The sequence below is a fragment of the Hoplias malabaricus genome, chromosome 2, assembly GCF_029633855.1.
Source record: "Hoplias malabaricus isolate fHopMal1 chromosome 2, fHopMal1.hap1, whole genome shotgun sequence".
Classification (NCBI taxonomy): domain Eukaryota; kingdom Metazoa; phylum Chordata; class Actinopteri; order Characiformes; family Erythrinidae; genus Hoplias; species Hoplias malabaricus.
The window spans coordinates 78,614,486-78,638,482 of NC_089801.1; the positions used below are offsets into that span (position 1 = coordinate 78,614,486).

The 23,997-nt window shown below is 41.5% G+C and overlaps 1 pseudogene; it reads left to right on the plus strand.

Annotated features, from left to right (window-relative positions):
- LOC136678179 (NACHT, LRR and PYD domains-containing protein 3-like) overlaps positions 1–23,997 on the plus strand; it is a 45,194-nt pseudogene that overhangs the window by 14,361 nt on the left and 6,836 nt on the right.

The following is a 23,997-nucleotide window of genomic DNA, read 5'->3' on the forward strand; positions in this document are numbered from 1 at the left end:
TGAGTCGCCTCAACAAGCAGCCTTTTAATTTTATCTTGAGTTTTCTTGTGTGCGTGCTGTGTTTTTGCTGTGTGTTTATGGAGTGTGCTGTTTCTGTGGAGTGTGGTGTGTTATTGAAGTATGCTGTGTTTGCGTGGTGTTTTTGTGAAGTGTGATGTGTTTTTGGAGTGTTCTGTGTTTGTGAGGTCTGTATGTGTAGTTTGCAGTGTTTCTGTGGTGTGTTGTTGGAGTGTTCTGTGTTTGTGAGGTCTGTATGTGTAGTTTGCAGTGTTTCTGTGGTGTGTTGTTCGATGGTGAAGTGTTTGTGTGGTGTTTTAGTGGAGTGTGTGGTGTGTCTGCTGTTTTCATGCTGTGTTTGTGGAGTGTGCTGTGCTTGTGGAGTGTACGTTGTTCGTTTGGTGTGTTAGTGGTGTGTGTGGTGTTAGGGGAGTGTGTGGTGTTTTGTTGGATTGTTCTGTGTTTGTGTAGTGTGTTAGTGGGGTGTGTGGCTAGAGTGTTTGGTGTTTGTGCGGTGTGTTAGTGGAGTGTGTTAGTGAAGTGTGTGTTTGTGCAGTGTTTGTGTGTGGTGTGGAGTGTTTGTGCGGTGTTTGGTGTTTGTACGGTGTGTTTGTGGAGTGTGTGCCGTGTCTGTGCAGTGTGTTTGTGGAGTGTGTGGTGTGTTTGTGGAGTGTGCAGTGTTTGTGTGGTGTGTTAGTGGGGTGTGTGGTGTTTGTGTGGTGTGTTAGTGGAGTGTGTGGTGTTTGTACGGTGTGTTTGTGGAGTGTGTGGTGTTTGTGTGGTGTTTTTGTGGAGTGTAAAGTGCCTAGCGTAGCTTTAACTGTTCCTTATGTCTCCACTTCACATTTCCAGACAGCAGACATTCAGAGCAGAATCTCCAGAGCCCAGCTGTGTGTCTCTGAAGAGCAACAACTCAATGTTTCATCCTCCATATTTCAGCAATGAAAGAATCAGTTCTGATCTGAGGTGAGACATGAACCACATTCTAGTGAGTTTTAACATGAGTCGCCTCAACAAGCAGCCTTTTCATTTTTTCTTGAGTTTTCTTGTGTGTGTGTGCTGTGTTTTTGCTGTGTGTTTATGGAGTGTGCAGTTTCTGTGGAGTGTGGTGTGTTATTGAAGTGTGCTGTGTTTGCGTGGTATTTTTGTGAAGTGTGATGTGTTTGTCCGATGTGTTTTTGGAGTGTTCTGTGTTTGTGCGGTCTGTATGTGTAGTTTGCAGTGTTTCTGTGGTGTGTTGTTGGAGTGTGAAGTGTTTGTGTGGTGTTTTTGTGGTGTGTGTGTGTGCTGTTTTCATGCTGTGTTTGTGGAGTGTGCTGTGTTAGTGGAGTGTGTGTTGTTCGTTTTGTGTGTTAGTGGGGTGTGTGGTGTTTGTGTGGTGTTTTGTTGGATTGTTCTGTGTTTGTGTAGTGTGGCTAGAGTGTTTGGTGTTTGTGTGGTGTGTTTGTGGAGTGTGTGGTGTGTTAGTGGAGTGTGTGGTGTGTTAGTGAAGTGTGTGTTGTTTGTGCAGTGTCTGTGCGGCGTTTGTGTGCAGTGTGCAGTGTTTGTGCGGTGTTTGGTTTTTGTACGGTGTGTTTGTGGAGTGTGTGGTGTGTTAGTGGAGTGTGTGTTGTTTGTGCAGTGTTTGTGTGTGGTGTGGAGTGTTTGTGCGGTGTTTGGTGTTTGTACGGTGTGTTTGTGGAGTGTGTGGTGTGTTAGTGATGTGTGTAGTGTCTGTGCAGTGTGTTTGTGGAGTGTGTGGTGTGTTTGTGGAGTGTGCAGTGTTTGTGTGGTGTGTTAGTGGGGTGTGTGGTGTTTGTGTGGTGTGTTAGTGGAGTGTGTGGTGTTTGTACGGTGTGTTTGTGGAGTGTGTTTGTGTGGTGTGTTAGTGGAGTGTGTGGTGTTTGTGTGGTGTGTTAGTGGAGTGTGTGGTGTTTGTACGGTGTGTTTGTGGAGTGTGTGGTGTTTGTGTGGTGTTTTTGTGGAGTATAAAGTGCCTAGCATAGCTTTAACTGTTCCTTATGTCTCCACTTCACATTTCCAGATTGCAGACATTCAGAGCAGAATCTCCAGAGCCCAGCTGTGTCTCTCTGAAGAGCAACAACTCAATGTTTCATCCTCCATATTTCAGCAATGAAAGAATCAGTTCTGATCTGAGGTGAGACATGAACCACATTCTAGTGAGTTTTAACATGAGTCGCCTCAACAAGCAGCCTTTTCATTTTTTCTTGAGTTTTCTTGTGTGTGTCCTGTGTTTTTGCTGTGTGTTTATGGAGTGTGCAGTTTCTGTGGAGTGTGGTGTGTTATTGAAGTGTGCTGTGTTTGCGTGGTATTTTTGTGAAGTGTGATGTGTTTGTCCGGTGTGTTGTTGGAGTGTTCTGTGTTTGTGCGGTCTGTATGTGTAGTTTGCAGTGTTTGTGTGGTGTGTTGTTGGAGTGTGAAGTGTTTGTGTGGTGTTTTTGTGGTGTGTGTGTGTGCTGTTTTCATGCTGTGTTTGTGGAGTGTGCTGTGTTAGTGGAGTGTGTGTTGTTCGTTTTGTGTGTTAGTGGGGTGTGTGGTGTTTGTGTGGTGTTTTGTTGGATTGTTCTGTGTTTGTGTAGTGTGGCTAGAGTGTTTGGTGTTCGTGTGGTGTGTTAGTGGAGTGTGTGGTGTGTTAGTGGAGTGTGTGGTGTGTTAGTGAAGTATGTGTTGTTTGTGCAGTGTCTGTGCGGCGTTTGTGTGCAGTGTGCAGTGTTTGTGCGGTGTTTGGTTTTTGTACGGTGTGTTTGTGGAGTGTGTGGTGTGTTAGAGGAGTGTGCCGTGTCTGTGCAGTGTGTTAGTGGAGTGTGTGGTGTGTTAGTGGAGTGTGCAGTGTCTGTGGTGTGTTTGTGGAGTGTAAAGTGCCTAGCGTGGCTTTAACTCTTCCGTATGTCTCCACTTCACATTTCCAGAGAGCAGACATTCAGAGCAGAATCTCCAGAGCCCAGCTGTGTGTCTCTGAAGAGCAACAACTCAATGTTTAATCCTCCATATTTCAGCAATGAAAGAATCAGTTCTGATCAGAGGTGAGACATGAAGCACATTCTAGTGAGTTTTAACATGAGTCGCCTCAACAAGCAGCCTTTTCATTTTTTCTTGAGTTTTCTTGTGTGCGTGCTGTGTTTTTGCTGTGTGTTTATGGAGTGTGCAGTTTCTGTGGGGTGTGGTGTGTTATTGAAGTATGCTGTGTTTGCGTGGTATTTTTGTGAAGTGTGATGTGTTTGCTCGGTGTTCTGTGTTTGTGCGGTCTGTATGTGTAGTTTGCAGTGTTTCTGTGGTGTGTTGTTGGAGTGTGAAGTGTTTGTGTGGTGTTTTAGTGGAGTGTGTGGTGTGTGTGCTGTTTTCATGCTGTGCTTGTGGAGTGTGCTGTGCTTGTGGAGTGTGCTGTGTTAGTGGAGTGTGCGTTGTTCGTTTGGTGTGTTAGTGGGGTGTGTGGTGTTTGTGTGGTGTTTTGTTGGATTGTTCTGTGTTTGTGTAGTGTGGCTAGAGTGTTTGGTGTTTGTGTGGTGTGTTAATGGAGTGTGTGTTGTGTTAGTGGAGTGTGTGGTGTGTTAGTGAAGTGTGTGTTGTTTGTGCAGTGTCTGTGCGGCGTTTGTGTGCAGTGTTTGTGCGGTGTTTGGTTTTTGTACAGTGTGTTTGTGGAGTGTGTGGTGTGTTAGCGGAGTGTGCCGTGTCTGTGCAGTGTGTTTGTGGAGTGTGTGGTGTGTTAGTGGTGTGTGCAGTGTCTGTGTGGTGTGTTTGTGGAGTATGCGGTGTTTGTGTGGTGTGCTAGTGAAATGTGCGGTGTTTGTGTGGTGTGTTAGTGGAGTGTGTGGTGTTTGCCCGGTGTGTTGTTGGAGTGTTCTGTGTTTGTGTGGTCTGTATGTGTAGTTTGCAGTGTCTGTGGTGTGTTGTTGGAGTGTGAAGTGTTTGTGTGGTGTTTTAGTGGAGTGTGTGGTGTGTGTGCTGTTTTCATGCTGTGTTTGTGGAGTGTGCTGTGCTTGTGGAGTGTACGTTGTTCGTTTGGTGTGTTAGTGGTGTGTGTGGTGTGTTAGGGGAGTGTGTGGTGTTTTGTTGGATTGTTCTGTGTTTGTGTAGTGTGTTAGTGGGGTGTGTGGCTAGAGTGTTTGGTGTTTGTGCGGTGTGTTAGTGGAGTGTGTGATTTGTGCAGTGTTTGTGTGCGGTGTTTGGTGTTTGTACGGTGTGTTTGTGGAGTGTGTGGTGTGTTAGCGGAGTGTGCCATGTCTGTGCAGTGTGTTTGTGGAGTGTGTGGTGTGTTAGTGATGTGTGTAGTGTCTGTGCAGTGTGTTTGTGGAGTGTGTGGTGTGTTAGTGGTGTGTGCAGTGTCTGTGTGGTGTGTTTGTGGAGTGTGCAGTGGAGTGTGTGGTGTGTTAGTGGAGTGTGTGGTGTGTTAGTGGAGTGTGTGGTGTGTTAGTGAAGTGTGTGTTGTTTGTGCAGTGTTTGTGTGCAGTGTGCAGTGTTTGTGCGGTGTTTGGTTTTTGTACGGTGTGTTTGTGGAGTGTGTGGTGTGTTAGCGGAGTGTGCCGTGTCTGTGCAGTGTGTTTGTGGAGTGTGTGGTGTGTTAGTGGTGTGTGCAGTGTCTGTTTGGTGTGTTTGTGGAGTGTGCAGTGTTTGTGTGGTGTGTTAGTGGAGTGTGTGGTGTTTGTGTGGTGTGTTAGTGGAGTGTGTGGTGTTTGTACGGTGTTTTTTTGGAGTGTTCTGTGTTTGTGCGGTCTGTATGTGTAGTTTGCAGTGTTAGCGGAGTTGTGGTGTGTTTGTAGAGTGTGTGGTGTGTTAGTGTAGTGTAAAGTGCCTAGCGTAGCTTTAACTCTTCCTTATGTCTCCACTTCACATTTCCAGAGAGCAGACATTCAGAGCAGAATCTCCAGAGCCTAGCTGTGTGTCTCTGAAGAGCAACAACTCAATGTTTCATCCTCCATATTTCAGCAATGAAAGAATCAGTTCTGATCAGAGGTGAGACATGAACCACATTCTAGTGAGTTTTAGCATGAGTCGCCTCAACAAGCATCCTTTTAATTTTTCTTGAGTTTTCTTGTGTGTGTCCTGTGTTTTTGCTGTGTGTTTATGGAGTTTGCAGTTTCTGTGGAGTGTGGTGTGTTATTGAAGTATGCTGTGTTTGCGTGGTATTTTTGTGAAGTGTGATATGTTTGCTCGGTGTGTTGTTGGAGTGTTCTGTGTTTGTGCGGTGTGTATGTGTAGTTTGCAGTGTTTCTGTGGTGTGTTTTGTTGGAGTGTGAAGTGTTTGTGTGGTGTTTTAGTGGAGTGTGTGGTGTGTGTGTGTGCTGTTTTCATGCTGTGTATGTGGAGTGTGCTGTGTTAGTGGAGTGTGTGTTGTTCGTTTGGTGTGTTAGTTGGGTGTGTGGTGTGTTAGGGTAGTGTGTGGTGTTTTGTTGGATTGTTCTGTGTTTGTGTGGTGTGTTAGTGGAGTGTGTGGTGTGTTAGTGAAGTGTGTGTTGTTTGTGTGCAGTGTTTGTGTGCGGTGTTTGGTGTTTGTGCAGTGTGTTTGTGGAGTGTGTGGTGTGTTAGTGGAGTGTGCAGTGTCTGTGCGGTGTGTTAGTGGAGTGTGTGGTGTGTTAGTGATGTGTGTAGTTTCTGTGTGGTGTGTTTGTGGAGTGTGTGGTGTGTTAGTGGTGTGTGTCGTGTGTTTGTGGAGTGTGTGGTGTGTTAGTGGAGTGTGCAGTGTCTGTGTGGTGTGTTTGTGAAATGTAAAGTGTCTAGCGTAGCTTTAACTCTTCCTTATGTCTCCACTTCACATTTCCAGAGAGCAGACATTCAGAGCAGAATCTCCAGAGCCCAGCTGTGTGTCTCTGAAGAGCAACACCTCGGCGGTTCATCCTCCACTTTTCAGCAATGAAAGAATCAGTTCTGATCTGAGGTGAGACCTGAGCCATATGGAAGCAAATCTCATCATACTTTGAAATATTACCACCTTTGAATTTGTAACACTTTTTTTTTTGCACTTAAATTATGCATCTGAATTTTGTTGCTTTTTAATTTAAATCTTCAGATTTCCACCTCTGAATATTTTGCTTCGCAGTTAAGCCTCTGAATATAACTGCTCTTGAATAGAACTCGTGAATTTTCAAGAACACGTTTTCACTGTCATTATTCAAGGTTAATAAATTCAAACAATATATTTCGAAGTTGCTATGATTCGGTAGACGAAATTCAGAGTCACATCCGGGACACCAAGGGTGAGCAATCGGTTCATTTGGATTTTCTGTTTCACCTTAAATGGTGCAGTAGTTGCATTCTGTCGCCACTAGATTGCGAAATACAAACACAACGTCCATCCATCCATTCATTATCTGTAACCCTTATCCAGTTCAGGGTCACGGTGGGTCCAGAGCCTACCTGGAATCATTGGGCGCAAGGCAGGAATACACCCTGGAGGGGGCACCCGTCCTTCACAGGGCAACACAGACACACAAATTCACTCACACACTCACACACTGAGTCGCCACCTTCCAACGTGTGTTTTTGGACTGTGGGACGAAACCGGAGCACCCGGAGGAAACCCATGCAGACACAGGGAGAACACACCACACTCCTCACAGACAGTCACCCAGAGGAAACCCACGCAGACACAGGGAGAACACACCACACTCCTCACAGACAGTCACCCAGAGGAAACCCACGCAGACACAGGGAGAACACACCACACTCCTCACAGACAGTCACCCGGAGGAAACCCACGCAGACACAGGGAGAACACGCCACACTCCTCACAGACAGTCACCCGGAGGAAACCCACGCAGACACAGGGAGAACACGCCACACTCCTCACAGACAGTCACCCGGAGGAAACCCACGCAGACACAGGGAGAACACGCCACACTCCTCACAGACAGTCACCCAGAGGAAACCCACGCAGACACAGGGAGAACACGCCACACTCCTCACAGACAGTCACCCGGAGGAAACCCACGCAGACACAGGGAGAACACGCCACACTCCTCACAGACAGTCACCCAGAGGAAACCCACGCAGACACAGGGAGAACACGCCACACTCCTCACAGACAGTCACCCAGAGGAAACCCACGCAGACACAGGGAGAACACGCCACACTCCTCACAGACAGTCACCCAGAGCGGGAACACAACTTCCATACCGTGGAAAAACTACACGTTTAGCTTCCTTCTGCGGATTATCTCTTAATTTTCAAAGTGTCTCAAAAGTCTAAAAGTCTCACTGAAGACACAATATAACAGACTATCGATGTCCTGAAGATGAAGAAATTTTACTGTGGAGATTTTTTGTAACGGCACTCGGCTCCGCTGCTCCTCCCACGCACTCGGCTCCACTGCTCCTCCCACACACTCGGCTCCGCTGCTCCTCCCACGCACTCGGCTCCGCTGCTCCTCCCACGGACTCGGCTCCGCTGCTCCTCCCACAAATGCATGTTTCTTACAAATGTGGGACTATTGAAAAGGGAAGTTAACAGGCTTTTCAGCGGTGTAAGATTTACTGCCAAGAAGCATTGTTACAAAAAATAAATAATCTACAAACACAAATTTCTATATAAATGTTTATAATAATGCTACAAATAACCAGACATTGTGAATACACACACCGACATTCAGTGATTAAACAAACACACCTTTATGAATTAAACTCTACACTTTGGGATGTTATATTTGTATTAAACCTTCTGTAAAATCAATATCAGATTCTTAATAATCTGACAATTAAAAAATAAAAATGCCACAGGACATTTACTCCACAGTTCATGTTTCTACATATTCATCATGTCACTTTCTATATTCACAGGACCATTACAAAACATTTCCACAGTAAAATTTCTTTGTCTTCAGGACATCAATAGTCTGTTATATTGTGTCTTCACTGAGACTTTCAGATTTTTGAGACACTCTGAAAACAAAGAGATAATATCCACGGAAGGAAGCTAAATGTGTAGTTTTTCCACGGTATGGAAGTTGTGTTCGTATTGCATTTGTACAGAATGCAACTACTGTACTATTTAAGGTGAAAGAGAAAATCCTAATGAATCGATTGCTCATCCTTGGTGTCCCGGATGTGACTCTGAATTTTTTGTAACTCGTATTTTGGTGTCTGAATCCCATCTACTGAATCTGAGCAACTTCGAAATATATTGTTTTCATTTTTATGAGCTTGAATTTTTTTATTAGAATTTATTAACCTTGAATAAAAGCAGTGAAACCATGTTTTTGAAAATTCACGAGTTCAATTCAAGAGAAAGTATTTTCAGATGCATAATTTCAGTGCAAAATAATCTACAAATTCAAAGGTGGTAATATTTCAAAGTCTGAGACAGATTTGCTTCCATAGAACCACATTCTAGTGAGTTCTACCACGACAAGCAGCCTTTTAATTTTTTCTTGAATTTTCTTTTGTGTTTGTGTGGTGTTAGTGGAGTGTGTGGTGTGTTAGTGGAGAGTGCGTTTTTAGCGGAGTGTGCTATGTTTGTGTGGTGTTAGTAGAGAGTGCTGTGTGGTGTTTGTGTGGTGTTAGTGGAGTGCGCTGTGTTTGTGGAGAGAAAGGATTTGGCAAATTTTTCATGGACGCAACCCACATACTCAGCTCTACTGCTCATCCCACAAATGCATGTTCCTTACAAATGTGACACCATTTAAAAGGGAAATTAACAGACTTTCCAACGGTATAAGATTTATTGCCAAGAAGCATTGTTACAACAAAGAAATAATCTACAAACACACATTTCCTTACTTTTTGTGCTAAATTTAGTTTATTACAGAGTCCACTACCAGAAACCTCTGCTTTTCAGAGGTAGTTCTAAATCCTCCAGTAATGTATTTCAGGCTTTGTTCTTTGTCTACTGAAGTATGATTGTGAGAATGTGTAAATGTACTCATTCACTTTTAGTTTCTAATTCCTCTCTTTTGATGTATTTCAGAATGAGTTTTAAATATTAAAATAATAAGATCAGTTCTAAAGGGAATATGCAAACAGTGAAGTGTTCATTTGTGATTTTTTGTAACATCCTGTGAACAGTACATTACTGAAGTAAAGAGGAGAAACAACATTGGTTCCATTTTTTAGCGCCTTGTGTCAGGCAGGTGATCCACTTTTCTAAATATGAGACATTGATTTATTTTCTGTAAATACAAATCGTGTTTATTTTCTCAGGTTTAAGCCGTGTTTCTGTGTCAGTAACACATTACCCTCTGTGCTAAAATGAGTATTAGTAGATGAAGAAATGGAGAGTAGCTTCTCTTTGGTTGAACTGAGTTGTCAGTGAATTACTCACTTGTACGAACTCATGTTTAAGTCTTGTTCAAGTTTCAGACTCTCTCACACTTACACATTCTGATTCATCCACTCTTTTATTTCCCCTCTAGCTCTGGGAGGGATGTGCTGCTCCAGGATGGTTCCAGGTGTGGAGTGTGTGAGCAGATTCAGACAGATCCAGTCTCTATCACCTGTGGACACTCTTTTTGTAGACAGTGCATCAGGAGCCTTAGGGACCAGTCTGTCCACTCAGGAGACTTGACCTGTCCCTGCTGCAGAAAGAGGTTTAAAACAGTCTCTGTTCAGTTTCCACACACGGAGGAGTCCATGGAGCTGGATGAATACAAACCAGTGGATGACGTCCTGCTCCGTGTCTCAGAGAGAAACAAAATCAGCCTGAAGAACAAGTACGAGAGCTTATTTGAGGGATTCAAAATACAAGAGAATAAAATCCTCCTGAACAGAGTTTACACTCAGCTCTACATCATTGAGGGAGAGAGGGAAGGAGTGAATGAAGAACATGAAGTTTTACAGATTGAAAACAAACCCTGGAAACAAAACCTGCCAGATACACCAATAAACTGTTTAGACATATTTAACCCTGTACAGTGTACGATGGGAGAAATGGAAGAAGACAACACCAGAGCTGTGATGGATGAAGATGTGAGACGTGAAGAAGGAGAAGAAGATAAAGATCCACAAGTTGAAAAACTTAAAAGCGTTCTGACTAAAGGCATTGCTGGCATTGGAAAAACTGTCTCTGTGCAGAAGTTCATTCTGGACTGGGCTGAAGGAAAAGCCAATCAGGATATAGAGTTCATGTTTGTGCTTCCATTCCGAGAGCTGAACCTGATTAAACACAAACAGTACAGTCTTCATGGACTTCTGTGTGGCCTCCATCCTGAGCTCCGAGGTCTGGACACAAAGGAATATGACGTGTGTAAAACTGTGTTCATATTTGACGGCCTCGATGAAAGCAGAATTCCACTGAAGTTCTCAGAGTGTGAGAAAGTGTCAGACGTGACCAAGGTGTCTTCAGTGGACGTGTTGATGACAAACCTCATCAAAGGAGACCTGCTTCCCTCTGCTCACATCTGGATAACCTCCAGACCCGCAGCAGCCAATCAGATCCCCTCTCAGTACATCAGCCGTGTGACAGAAATTCAGGGATTCAATGATCCACAGAAGGAGGAGTACTTCAGGAAGAGGATTAGTGACCAACACCAAGCCGACAGTGTCATCTCCCACATTAAGACGACGAGGAGTCTCCACATTATGTGCCACATTCCAGTCTTCTGCTGGATCTCAGCAACTGTGCTTCAGCGAATCATGAAACAAGGGACCACAGAAATCCCTAAAACTCTGACTGCAATGTACTCACACTTCCTGTGCACTCAGACAATCATGAGGAAGGAGAAGTATGAGGAGGAAGATGAGAGAGGAACTCTACAGGAACTCCTGAGATCCAACAGGAAGATGTTTCTGAAACTGTCTGAACTGGCTTTCAAACAGCTGATGAAGGGCAATGTGATGTTCTATGAAGACGACCTGAGAGAGTGTGGGATTGATGTCACTGAGGCCTCAGTGTACTCTGGGATTTGCACTGAGATCTTTAGGGAGGAGTCTGTGCTTTACCAGAGGAAGGTTTACTGCTTTGTGCATCTGAGCTTTCAGGAGTTTCTGGCTGCTTTCTATGTGTTTCACTGCTGTGTGAACAACAACATGGAGGAACTGCAGCTTCTGAAGCCGAAAAGCATGAAGTGGTCTGACAAACTTTCACTGGACGAGCTGCTGAAGGGAGCTGTGCGTACAGCTTTAAAGAGTAAGACTGGACACCTGGATCTGTTTCTCCGTTTTCTGTTGGGCATCTCACTGGAGTCCAATCAACAACTCCTGCAGGACCTACTGACACACACAGTGAGCAGCTCTGAGAGCATCAAGAAAACAGTTCAGTACATCAAATGGGTAATACAAAGAGAGGACCTTCCTTCTGACAGATCTATCAACCTGTTCCTGTGTCTCACTGAAATGAACGACCCCTCTTTATCCAATAAACTTCAGAAGTTTCTCAAATCCAAGGATCAGTCAAATAAGAGACTGTCTGCTGATGAGTGTTTAGCGTTAGCCTACATGCTCGTGAACTCAGACGAGGTGCTGGATGAACTGGACTTGAGGAAGTACAAAACCACTGAGAAGGGTTATTGGAGTCTTATCCCAGCTGTGAGCAACTGCAGAAAAGCCGTGTGAGTGTCGTTTCTATATGTTTTTTTTTATATATATATATTTCAGGTTGTTGTTGACTGAGAAGTTTCCAGATTGTTTTACAGTCAGTAGACGTTCCTCACTGTGTGTATAATTAGGATGTGATAAATAAAATGAATGAGACATTACAGAACAGGTGGAGTTTGATGAACATGGATAAGACTGATGTCTTTCTCTTGTTTTCTCTCACTCACACTGTATCTCACACAAATCCCCCAAGTTTATAAAAGCAGCAAATCTGATCATTTTTATTCCTGTGAGGCTGAATTTCAAGGAGTGTTCAGATTGTAGTTCAGTTTCCTTGGGTTGGACCAAATATGTAAATTCATACATTGTTATATTTTAGTCCTGGTTTGGTCCTGAACCAAATGTATTTTAAAAAAGCGATGATGTATGACGTATGTAAGCGACGCTATGACATTAGTTTTGTCATCTGAACAATGCCCCACACTGAGCTTAATGCACTTCTCGGGGCTGTGTACCTGGTGGTATTTTTTCAACTGGAAACACAAGACGTGGTCAAATGGATAAAGGAGTCAAAACAGCACCTGAAATTCCTCCACTGCACAGAATAAAAAAGGAGTTGCTGCTTGTTTGGTGAGCACCAGTGTCAAAAGGAAGCGCTCACATTTGCTCTAACAAACCAAACTAACAGACAGATCCTCACTTTCACGTTTTTTACTGTATTATGCACTGTGTTTACATTGTGTTGCAGATTGTCTGGCTGTAAGCTGACCATGAATTCCTGTGAAACTCTCTGCTCTGTTCTGAAATCACCAAACTCATCCCTGAAAGAGCTGGAGTTCAGTGAGACTGAGCTGCAGGATTCAGGAGTGAAGCTGATCTCTGAGGCACTGAAGAGTTCAAACTGTAAACTGGAGACTCTCAGGTGAGATTTTGGATGAATGTCCATGTGGATAATGAGCATATTCTCCTGCTCTGATTGGCTGTAGTTTGCCCTCAAAGTTTAGGCCATTTTTTTACATGCATAACATGGAGAGATTTTACTATTTGTGTACTGTTTGTAAACTGGCATCTATTGCTCAAATTTTTTATGTCATATTTTTTTAAGGGAGACAAGGTTTTCCTTGATCATTTTGGCACATTTCTTCACAGTATTCTCCTGCTCCAGCTGACTGTAGTTTACTCTTAACTCTTCTTTCACAGAGTGAAAGTGCTTAGTTTGGAGTGAAATTCCATGTGGAAATAGAATGTAAATAGCACTAAAATTTTCAGAATAACATTCAGGACAAATGTTCAGATTGAGCTCATAATGTACACACCCCTGAATAATTAATATTGGAGAAATACTGATGTATGAAAATCTCATAATTCCTGATTCACATGAGTCTGAATTTCACATTCTCTATTTTAACTTCACTTTCTCCTGTATTTACTTTACCTTGCAGACTCACAGACTGTAGATTCACCCTGAATTCCTATGAAAGTCTCTGCTCTGCTCTGAACTCACCAAACTCACCCCTGAAAGAGCTGGACCTCAGTCAGACTGACCTGCAGGATTCAGGAGTGAAGCTGATCTCTGAGGGATGGAGGAGTTCACACTGTACACTGGAGATAATCAGGTGAGATTTCTGTGTGTTCCTGAACTGAAAAGGTTTGTAGAAACAGTAAGATTTGCTCTAGTTTTACACAGAACATTTAATAAATGTTGGTCTGTGATTTGGACAGAAGTGATCTAAATGTTTCTGATATTCAACATTCAAAGCTCACATAGTTTTCCATTTAATGGTACAGAGGATGGCTCTGAGATTGTTTACGTTACAAGGTTTTAAACCAGTCGCCTCAGTGTGTTTATTAGGAACATTTGGTGGTTCATCTTTGAGGTAAAGTCTTAGTTTTAATATTTCAGGTGTTATAAATGGACAGCTGTGGTGTAGTGGTCAGAGAAGAGGGTTTGGAGCTGGAAGGTCTCTGATTCAATCCCCACGACCCTCAGGAATAATTGGGTGTGGTGGGAGTGAAGGAAAATGAATGAATGATTCATGAAGGAATGTCTTTATTGTCATTGTAGCAGTACAACAAAATTGGGATTTTCTTGCTTTAAAGTGCAGAAGATTAACACAGACACTGGACATATAGCACTAATAGTCACTAACAGTAATATAAGACTTAAAAAAGAAGACATCCAACATTTATAAATCAGTGCCCTGTTCCTCATTGAGCAGTTGTGCATTAAGTGCAATTACAGCTTGAACATAAACACTTTTTTTTAGTCTGCTTTTTCTGGCCCTCAGTGGAAATTGAGAGCACTGTCCTCCTTCAGTCCACGAGTGTGAGTGTGTATGATGTTCCTGCCTTGCTCCCAGTGATTTTTAGTGAGACTTCGGTCCCACCATGACCCTGACACTTGGTTATTTTGGTGACTTTTTTGACCGGGCTGTAGTTATTTTCCAGTGATACTAGTCCTCAACACTGTCTTCATCTGACTGTAACTCTCTCTTCCCCCATTTCTGCCTCCTGAAGTGAGAGGGAGTTTAAAGAGAGTTTAATTTTGGGGGTGAAAGTTCATGTGGAGAAGAGAATACAAACAGTGCTGAAAATATTCAGAACAATATTCAGAAAAAATGTTCAGACTGAGTCTGTTATTAATGCCCCTCTGAATAATGTAAATAATGGAAAGTATTATTTTACTCATTAATCTCATTAAACTGATTCTGAGTCTGAAATCCACATTCTGTTGAACTGTGCTGTATTTGCTTTGCTTTGCAGACTGAATGGATATAAACTCACCATGAATTCCTGTGAAGTTCACTTCTCTGCTCTGAAATCACCAAACTCCTCCCTGAAAGAGCTGGACCTCAGTCGCACTGAGCTGCAGGAATCAGAAGTGAAGCTGATCTCTGACCGACTGAAGAGTTCAAACAGTAAAGTGGAGATACTCAGGTAAGACACGCTTTTTATTTTTTAATTTCTGACAGAAATGTGTGAAAGTGTTTGAAATATCAGATTGTGGAGGTCTGACGGCGTGGCTCTGCTGCTTCAGCTTCATGATTCACTTTATATTTTACACACAGCACATGTTCACTATGTTCTTATTCTTATTTCATATTTTATGGGGCATTTTATTGAATGTGTCTCATCAAACCACACTCTCCAACACTATTTACTGAGATCTTCCACATTGATCTGGATTTATGGAGCTGTCAGTTCAGTAACGAGACGAAGGGACTGAAGCACATGCAGAGATGGAGAGTTATCAAACAAGTAACGGGAACAAGAAATAAACAAAGGGAGCACAAATGACACAGACACAAAATGAAGGACAAACCAGGGACACAGAGAGGAGCTTATGAAGGAAAACACGATAGGAAACACCTGTGAACGCTCAGGACACACAGGTGCAGGGCGTGGCTAGGAAACGAGCGGAAAAGACACATGGCAAGAAAAACAGAACTGAACACGTGATCAAAACATGACAAAGGACGTAAACACAGGAGAACAGTCACAGATTATAACAGGAGCTCATTTAGTGCTTGAAAAGAGTAAATAAATGAGGTGTTGTGTAAATGTTCTCCCACTGTTTACAAAAGCGAAACTTTAGTGTGTTTTTAAATGATATACATTTCTTTCAAAACAATATGGAGCTGTTTTCTGAAACATTTCGCTTGAGAATAAACATGTTTTACAAATCCAAATATAAATGTTTAAGAAAATCATCATTGAGTGTGATCACTAAATCATAAAATACCTTATAAATGTCAAATGGGTGAGTGAGTGAAGACCTGTGATGCACTGGGGCCCTGTCCAGGGAGTGTTCCTCTTGCAGCCAGTGATTCTGGGGAGGATTCAGACCCACGTGACCCTGAACAGGACGAAACACTTACAGAAAATGAATGAATGTTCAGATTGAGCTCATTGCTTGTGTCTCTTAATAACGTTTATAACACACAGACCCCAAGTTTATAACAGTAGTGTTTTCCACACGTCATAATTCTTGATTCCTGTGAGGGTGAGTTTCACATTCTCTGTTTTAACTCTACACTGTGTTTACTTCTCCTTACAGATTGTCTCACTTTAATCTATCCAAGGACTTCTATGAAAGTCTCTGCTCTGTTCTGAACTCACCAAACTCACCCCTGAAAGAGCTGGACCTCAGTCACACTGACCTGCAGGATTCAGGAGTGAAGCTGATCTCTGAGACACTAAAGAGTTCACACTGTAAACTGGAGACACTCAGGTCAGTTCTGTCAGTTCAGTCTTGATTTTTAATGCTTCACCAACATTTAATTTATACATCTTTAACATTTATTTAGAGGATACAATGTTGCGACAGACACTCTTTGTAAGATGGCATCTAGGGTTATCAAAGATGAGTGTAACATGGAATGTGTGGTGTAATGTGGAAGTGAGGGAACAACACAATGCTCTTTTCAGCCTTTATCTAAACCGAAGTACAATCTGGATTCCAAAAAAGTTGGGACACTAAACAAATTGTGAATAAAAACTGAATGCAATGATGTGGAGATGGCAAATGTCAATATTTTGTTCGTAATAGAACATAGATGACAGATCAAAAGTTTAATCTGAGTAAATGTAACATTTTAAAGGAAACATATGTTGATTCAAAATTTCACAGTGCCAACAAATCCCAAAAAAGTTGGGACAAGTAGCAATAAGTGGCTGGAATAAGGAAATTGAGCATACAACGAATAGCTGTAAGACCAATTGACACTAATTAGGTCATTTGACTAGGTGAATCAACATGATTGGGTATAAAAAGAGCTTCTCAGAGTGTCAGTGTCTCTCTGAAGCCAAGATGGTTAAAGGATCACCAATTCCACCATTGTTGCGCAGAAAGATAGTGCAGCGATACCAGAATGGTGTTACCCAGCGTAAAATAGCAAAGACTTCATCATCAACCTTGCATAACATCATCAAAAGATTCAGAGAATCTGGAACAATTGGCCGTAAAACTCTACTGGTTGCTCGTGATCTCCAGGCCCTTAAACGTCATTGCACCTCAAACAGGAATGCCACTGTCAAGGAAATAACAGAATGGGCTCAGGAATACTTCCAGAAAGCATTATCAGTGAACACAATCCACCGTGCCATCCGCCGTTGCCAGCAGAAACTCTACAGTGCAAAGAGGAAGCCATTTCTAAGCAAGCTCCACAAGCCCAGACGTTTGCACTGGGCCAGGGGTCTTTTAAAATGGTGTGGCAAAATGGAAGACTGTTCTGTGGTCAGATGAGTCACGATTTGAATTTCTTTATGGAACACTGGGACGCCATGTCATCCGGACCAGAGAGGACAAGGATAACCCAAGTTGTTATCAACGCTCCGTTCAGAAGCCTGCATCACTGATGGTATGGGGTTGCATGAGTGCTTGTGGCATGGGCAGCTTGCATGTCTGGAAAGGCAGCATTAATGCAGAGAATTATGTTCAGGTTCTAGAACAACATATGCTCCCATCTAGACGTCATCTCTTTCAGGGAAGACCCTGCATTTTTCAACAAGATGATGCCAGACCATATTCTGTAGCAATCACAACATCATGGCTACGTAGAAGGATCGGGGTACTGAAATGGCCAGCCTGCAGTCCTGATCTTTCACCTATAGAGAACATTTGGAGCATCATAAAGAGGAAGGTGCGACAAAGAAGGCCTAAGACGATTGAACAGTTAGAGGCCTGTATTAGACATGAATGGGAGAGCATTCCTATTTCTAAACTTGAGAAACTGGTCTCCTCTGTCCCCAGACGTCTGTTGAGTGTTGTAAGAAGAAGGGGGGATGCCACACAGTGGTAAAAAATGGCCTTGTCCCAACTTTTTTGGGATTTGTTAATGCCATGAAATTTTGAAACAACATATTTTTCCCTTAAAATGATACATTCTCTCAGTTTAAACCTTTGATCTGTGATTTGTGTTCTATTCTGAATATAATATTGACATTTGCCATCTCCACATCATTGCATTCAGTTTTTAATCACAATTTGTTTAGTGTCCCAACTTTGGAATCCGGTTTGTACAAAGTACAATAAAGCAGCAGTAGTGGTATGGTTATGGTTTAAGAATACAACGATGCAAATGTAGTTGTAGCAATGATATGAGAAGTAGAAGACAATGAAAAATATCAAATGATAAAACCAACCGACTGCTACTGGGTGGACTGTGGATGGTGCCAAGAAAAGAAATAAACAAAAATTCCCTAAAAAATAAAACTAACCTGCCCCAAAAATACAGCTGTGGCACTCTGACCCCTTACCTAATGTGTGTGTATATACAGGGTTTGTCCTACCATGGAATGTATAGGTGCCTGTACTTGCCTGTCCACACCAGTAGTGGTGATAGAGAGATTTAACAAGGGAAGAGTAATCCACAGATTTAAAATGGCTAAAGTGAAGTTAGGTTAAAGTAAAGTTAGCAGCACCACAACTAAACCTCAAACTCTAGCTAGTGACAGCAACAACAATCTCAATTTGAGCTAGCAGCAAGATCATCAAACAAAATAGCAGCAACATCTGTAAACATAAGCTAGCAGCAACAAGCCTCAAACCATAAGTTAGCAGCATTCAAGTATCACACAGGTAAAAAGCTTTCACCCCTCTGCATTGTTCCACTTGGTGGGCTTCATATCCAAGAGAGATGGATAGGGAGCATGTCACTGACGCACGGTGCTTTCCGGCGTGGCTTCCTGGAGAACTGCAGCCGCGGGCGTTCCTTTTCTCCCCCTTTTCAGACACCGCCGTCAGAGCTGGTGGCGTTCTGAAGTTCTCTGTGGGGATTCTCTGTCATCGCTGATCTGCCGCCTTGTGAGAGACACGTCCATGCAGGTCTCTCCTGGGCCTCATCTCAGAAGGTCATTTTGGGTGTGCGTGTGGCCGTCTTCTTCGTTGCTGGCCCGGAAGCTGTCATCACTTTTTTTCATGCTCTGGGTGGCACTGAATTTTGCTGGAGTTAAACTACGGTCCTTTCTAGAACTATAGTTTCTACTAGATTTATTATTTAAGAAAGCCATGAGAGTCTGACGTCTGCAGAGTCATTTCAAAACCCGAGTCATTTTCCTCTTTAGCCTTGAAAAAGGCTAAAATAGAAAAAGTGTGAAGTGAAGCGAAGGTGTGGGGAAAGAAGAAGCCTATAGTGTCTGAAGCCTTAAGTCTAAAAGTCCTTTTCATTTGCCACCACTGGCTTTTTTAACCAGAATTTATAAAACCTGCCTTGAAGCCCTGATTAGGTCTCAGAGATTCAGGATTGGAGCCTCTCTTGCTCCTGATTGGCTGTACCTTGGTAGTGACATCCCATAAAATGTATGACCCTTGACAAGACAAAGGCTTGAAGACCATCTCCGTTGAATGAATCTCCAAGATTTTGAATCATACTTTTGCAATATAAAAGATTAGATGTTAACACAAAGTAATATCATTAAGAAAACCATGTTCTACATAATTATTAACCAACAACACACACAGTATGTGGCTACCTTGGTTCTACATAAATTCATATAAAACAAAAATGATTTAAACACATGTAAATTAATGCCACCTATTTTGATTGTCCAAATGGAATTAATTTCACACAGTTGTGCCCATAGGCAACTTGTTCATCAGGTAAACCAAGGAATTAAGGAATGTGATTATTTTGTTTAACAATCTTTCAAAGTGTGTGAGAAGAAGGTTGAGTCTGTGTCTCTCTGCATTCTGCATTTGAGAAGAGCTGCATGACCCTCCAAGGCCATGTGTCGTAAACTGTCCTTAAAAGGGCCTGTAGTGTCAGTTTTATGACTCTGACACAGACCTTCAGGCACCAATTTGGAGCCGGTTCTTGCTGAAAAGCTTATCTCAGATTTCAATCTTGGCTTGGTGTGGCTTGCGGATGTCTCTGAAAACCAGCGAAAGTTTGGGTATTTGAAATCAAATCTCAAAGTCAAATTTCTTATTAGAAATTAATTCATCATATCACACTACACAGGTGAACAGCCCATCCTATAGGAGGATTAGGACTTGGGCAACAGCTCTCCCATTGGCTGAACAGGTAATAAACTAGAGAGAGAGGAAGTGAAAGAAAGTAGAGGGAGAAAACAAAACAAACAGTGCCTCTCTGGCACGTAACATACAATATGAAATATTAAGATGAAGTCAGGTGGTGGATTCCTAGATTATAATTCACTACTCACAAAAATCAGATCATCTTCTCCTACATTATCTCTGCTCTCTGAACACTTCAGGACTTCTGTAAAGTGTTTCCACTGCTGGAGTAACAGTCAACAGCAGACTCTCCCCATGGTGATATTATCAGTCCTACAGGCTATGAACCAGAGCAGAGGTTTATTATTATAGTGATATACAGACACTGACTCTTTGGTTTTTATCTTTTAATGTGTTCTACACAGAGTCTGATCAGTGTAATGTAAAAGATCAGACTGAACTCTGTTGTTCCTAAAGTTATCTTGTTATTTGAGGCATTTCTCTTTAGCTGCTCTAAGAGGTTTCTGTGAAGCTTCAGTTCTGTTCTGTTAAACTGTGTGTTTTAATGTTTAAATGAAGCATTTCTCCCCCCACTGGAGGAAAGATGAGTTGCAGTTGGCTGTTTTAGTTTGTTTTTGTTGTTATTTGTTTGTTTCTCCTCGAAATGAAATCAACATGTCTTTCTTAATCCTTTCAGAAATGTTCCTGTAACTATTCAATGAGTAATGTCCTCTCTCTTTACAGACTAACTGTGTGTAAACTTGGGGAAAAGTCTTGTGAAGATCTGGGCTCAGTTTTACTGGTGAACTCCTCCCTGAAAAAACTGGACCTCAGTAACAATGACCTGCAGGATTCAGGAGTGGAGAAGCTCTCTGCTGCACTGAAGAGTTCACTCTGTAAACTGGAGACACTCAGGTCAGTTCTGTCAGTTCAGACTTGATATTTAATGCTTTACCAACATTAATTTTATACATGTTTATGAAAAAAGTAAATGTAAGTTGTTGGGTTTCTATGATTTAAGTCACAACACACAAAAATCTGATCATCTAGTCTAGTGCATTATCTCAGTACTCCCACCACAAGGAGCTTCTGAACAGGTGTTTTCTGCTGCTGGATTGTTCGATGACAAATTAAAAAACAGTCTTTAACACCAAGAGTGGTGTTATCAGTCATACATGCTACAAACCACAGCAGAGCTTTATTTTTTATAGTGATATACACCCACAGACTCTTTGGTTAACACATCACCAAAGAGTCTGTGTTTTAATGCTTCCATAAAGTGTTTGGCTCCTTGCAGTGAGATTGTTATAGTTAGTCTTTGTTGTTATTTGTTTGTTTCTCCTCTAAATGAAATCAACATGTCTTTCTTAATCCTTTCAGAAATGTTCCTGTAACTATTCAGTGAGTAATGTCCTCTCTCTTTACAGACTAACTGGGTGTAAACTTGGGGAAAAGTCTTGTGAAGATCTGGGCTCAGTTTTACTGGTGAACTCCTCCCTGAAAGAACTGGACCTCAGTAACAATGACCTGCAGGATTCAGGAGTGGAGAAGCTCTCTGCTGCACTGAAGAGTTCACTCTGTAAACTGGAGACACTCAGGTCAGTTCTGTCAGTTCAGACTTGATTTTTAATGCTTCACCAACATTAGTTTTATAGATCTTAGCATGTTTATTTAGAGGATACAGTATGAAATATTAAGATGAAGTCAGGTGCTGGATTCCTAGATTATAATTCACTACTCACAAAAATCAGATCATCTTCTCCTACATTATCTCTGCTCTCTGAACACTTCAGGACTTCTGTAAAGTGTTTCCACTGCTGGAGTAACAGTCAACAGCAGACTCTCCCCATGGTGATATTATCAGTCATACAGGCTATGAACCAGAGCAGAGGTTTATTATTATAGTGATATACAGACACTGACTCTTTGGTTTTTATCTTTTAATGTGTTCTACACAGAGTCTGATCAGTGCAATGTATAAGATCAGACTGAACTCTGTTGTTCCTAAAGTTATCTTGTTATTTGAGGCATTTCTCTATAGCTGCTCTAAGAGGTTTCTGTGAAGCTTCAGTTCTGTTCTGTTCAACTGTGTGTTTTAATGTTTAAATGAAGCATTTTCCCCCCCACTGGAGGAAAGATGAGTCGCAGTGGGATGTTTTTGTTTGTTTTTGTTGTTGTTTGTTTGTTTCTCCTCTAAATGAAATCAACATGTCTTTCTTAATCCTTTCAGAAATGTTCCTGTATCTATTCAGTGAGTAATGTCCTCTCTCTTTACAGACTAACTGTGTGTAAACTTGGGGAAAAGTCTTGTGAAGATCTGGGCTCAGTTTTACTGGTGAACTCCTCCCTGAAAGAACTGGACCTCAGTAACAATGACCTGCAGGATTGAGGAGTGGAGAAGCTCTCTGCTGCACTGAAGAGTTCACTCTGTAAACTGGAGACACTCAGGTCAGAGTTCTGGGATTTTATTCTTCATTTTCTACTCCTCACAAACATTAAGTTTTATGTAAAAAAAAAAAAAAAGACATTACTTTTTCTAAGCTCTTGTACAAAATATAAAGGAAAAGACTGTGTTACTAGATTATAATAAACACTCCACTGGGATTATTAACACAACTAGGGGTGGGGGATATGGCCCTAATTTTGGCAATAACAATATTCTTGGTGACATGAATAAAACACTGAAAATACTTAAAAAATAAATGTTATATTTAATACATATTTGTTGATGCCATGATATTTTGAAACAACATATTTTTCCCTTAAAATGATACATTCTCTCAGTTTAAACTTTTGATCTGTGATTTCAGTTCTATTCTGAATAAAATATTAGATGTTGTCATCTCCACATCATTGCATTCAGTTTTTAATCACAATTTGTTTAGTGTCCCAACTTTTTTGGAATCCAGTTTGTACATTTTCTTATTTAAAAACATGTAACAAAAATTGCTGTGGTTTTGGGCGGGACTGGAACAGATTAATAACGCTTCAATTCATTTTAACGGGGAATTTTTATTTGTTTTATGAGCAAATTGAGTTTTGAGCTCGGTCAAAGAACGAATTAAACTTGTAAATCAAGGTGTGTGTGTGTGTGTGTGTATATATATTTCTTATCAGCATTGTTTATTTTATTAACGCTTAATTGGATTTGAATGGTAAGACTGATGTAGAGATGCAGGTGAAATTTTACTTTATCAATTATAAATAGACTAATACCCAATTAATACTTTGAGTTTGATGCCAGAATCATTCCACTGTCATTAAACAGAAGAACCCCTTGGCTATCAACTGTATCATTTTTCTAAAAAGCATATAAATAATAGTAAATATACGTAAATATATAAGATAAACAATGCGTGTTTTGTCTCATTAAAGTGATTTGAAATGAAAAATCATAACTTTTATTTTTTATTTTTTTTTTAAACTTAAATTTTAGTCCAATATATTATTTCATTTTTCCATCAATTGACCATCAATTTCCAAAGTGCAAATAGCTTGACCCCAGTGAATCACCTCAGGGAAAACCCTTTTCTCCTCCATTACAATGAGGAATAGCCTCAGAGACAGCTGTAGAATATAGTCCCCATCTTTCCGTGTGTACAATTGTTTCAGAGTGTGGTTCTAAACCCGTCCTGCTCTGAAACTAACAGCTCTGACAACAGTGACCTTACAAGAGCAAGTGTAAAAACATCAGAGTGAGCACTTTGTATTTACGTGCCTTGAGTTGCCTTGACGACGGTTTGAGAAAAATAAAAAGACTGATCGTTTTTCTGTTTTTTATTCTTTGAGAATTTATGTTTTGATTTAAAATAAAAAATAATTATTATTCGTTTTTACATTTTATGGATTTGGAGAATGAGATGAAAATCAACCATCTGTTTTTCATTGTTTTTATATTTGATTTTAAAATAAAAAAAGAATGAACAGAAGGTACATGGACCCAGACGGAGGTGTTTATCTGTTCAGTCTAATCTCCAGTCTGATCAAATTCTCAAAACATGCACAAAGTAGCACTTAGTACACATTTGTTAATCCAGACCACGCCCACAAAGACTGAAACGGGAGGTGAACTCAGAAGTCTTTGGGGAGGAGTTTGTGCGTGGTCCTACTCCCAAAATTATTTTATTACATAACTAGAGAGAGAGAGAGAGGTCTCATTAAAACGTGTTTTCTTCTGTGTTCATATTCGCTAAAATAAAGTTCATTTATTCATTCTCTGTAAGCCCTTATCCAGTTCAGGGTCGGTGGGGGGTCCGGAGCCTACATGGAATCACTGGGCACAAGTCAAGAACACACCCTGCAGGGGGCGCCAGTCCTTCACAGTGTGATAAAATAAGGTTTCCCTCTGGAATTTTGTTATGAGTTTAGTTTCTCCTCAGTGACTTTCCTCAGAACCCCTTCAGAGTAAAGACTGGAGGGAGAGAGTCGGACTGAAGGAATTCTCAGACTCAGAGCGGAAGATACATTTCTGTACGACACAGCAGTTATTCATGATTTTCTGTGAGTGGATGAAAGATTCTCTCTCCCTCACAGAACACACTGTTAGACCCTGTTCCAGTGATAATGTGTGCTGCTGTTACCTTC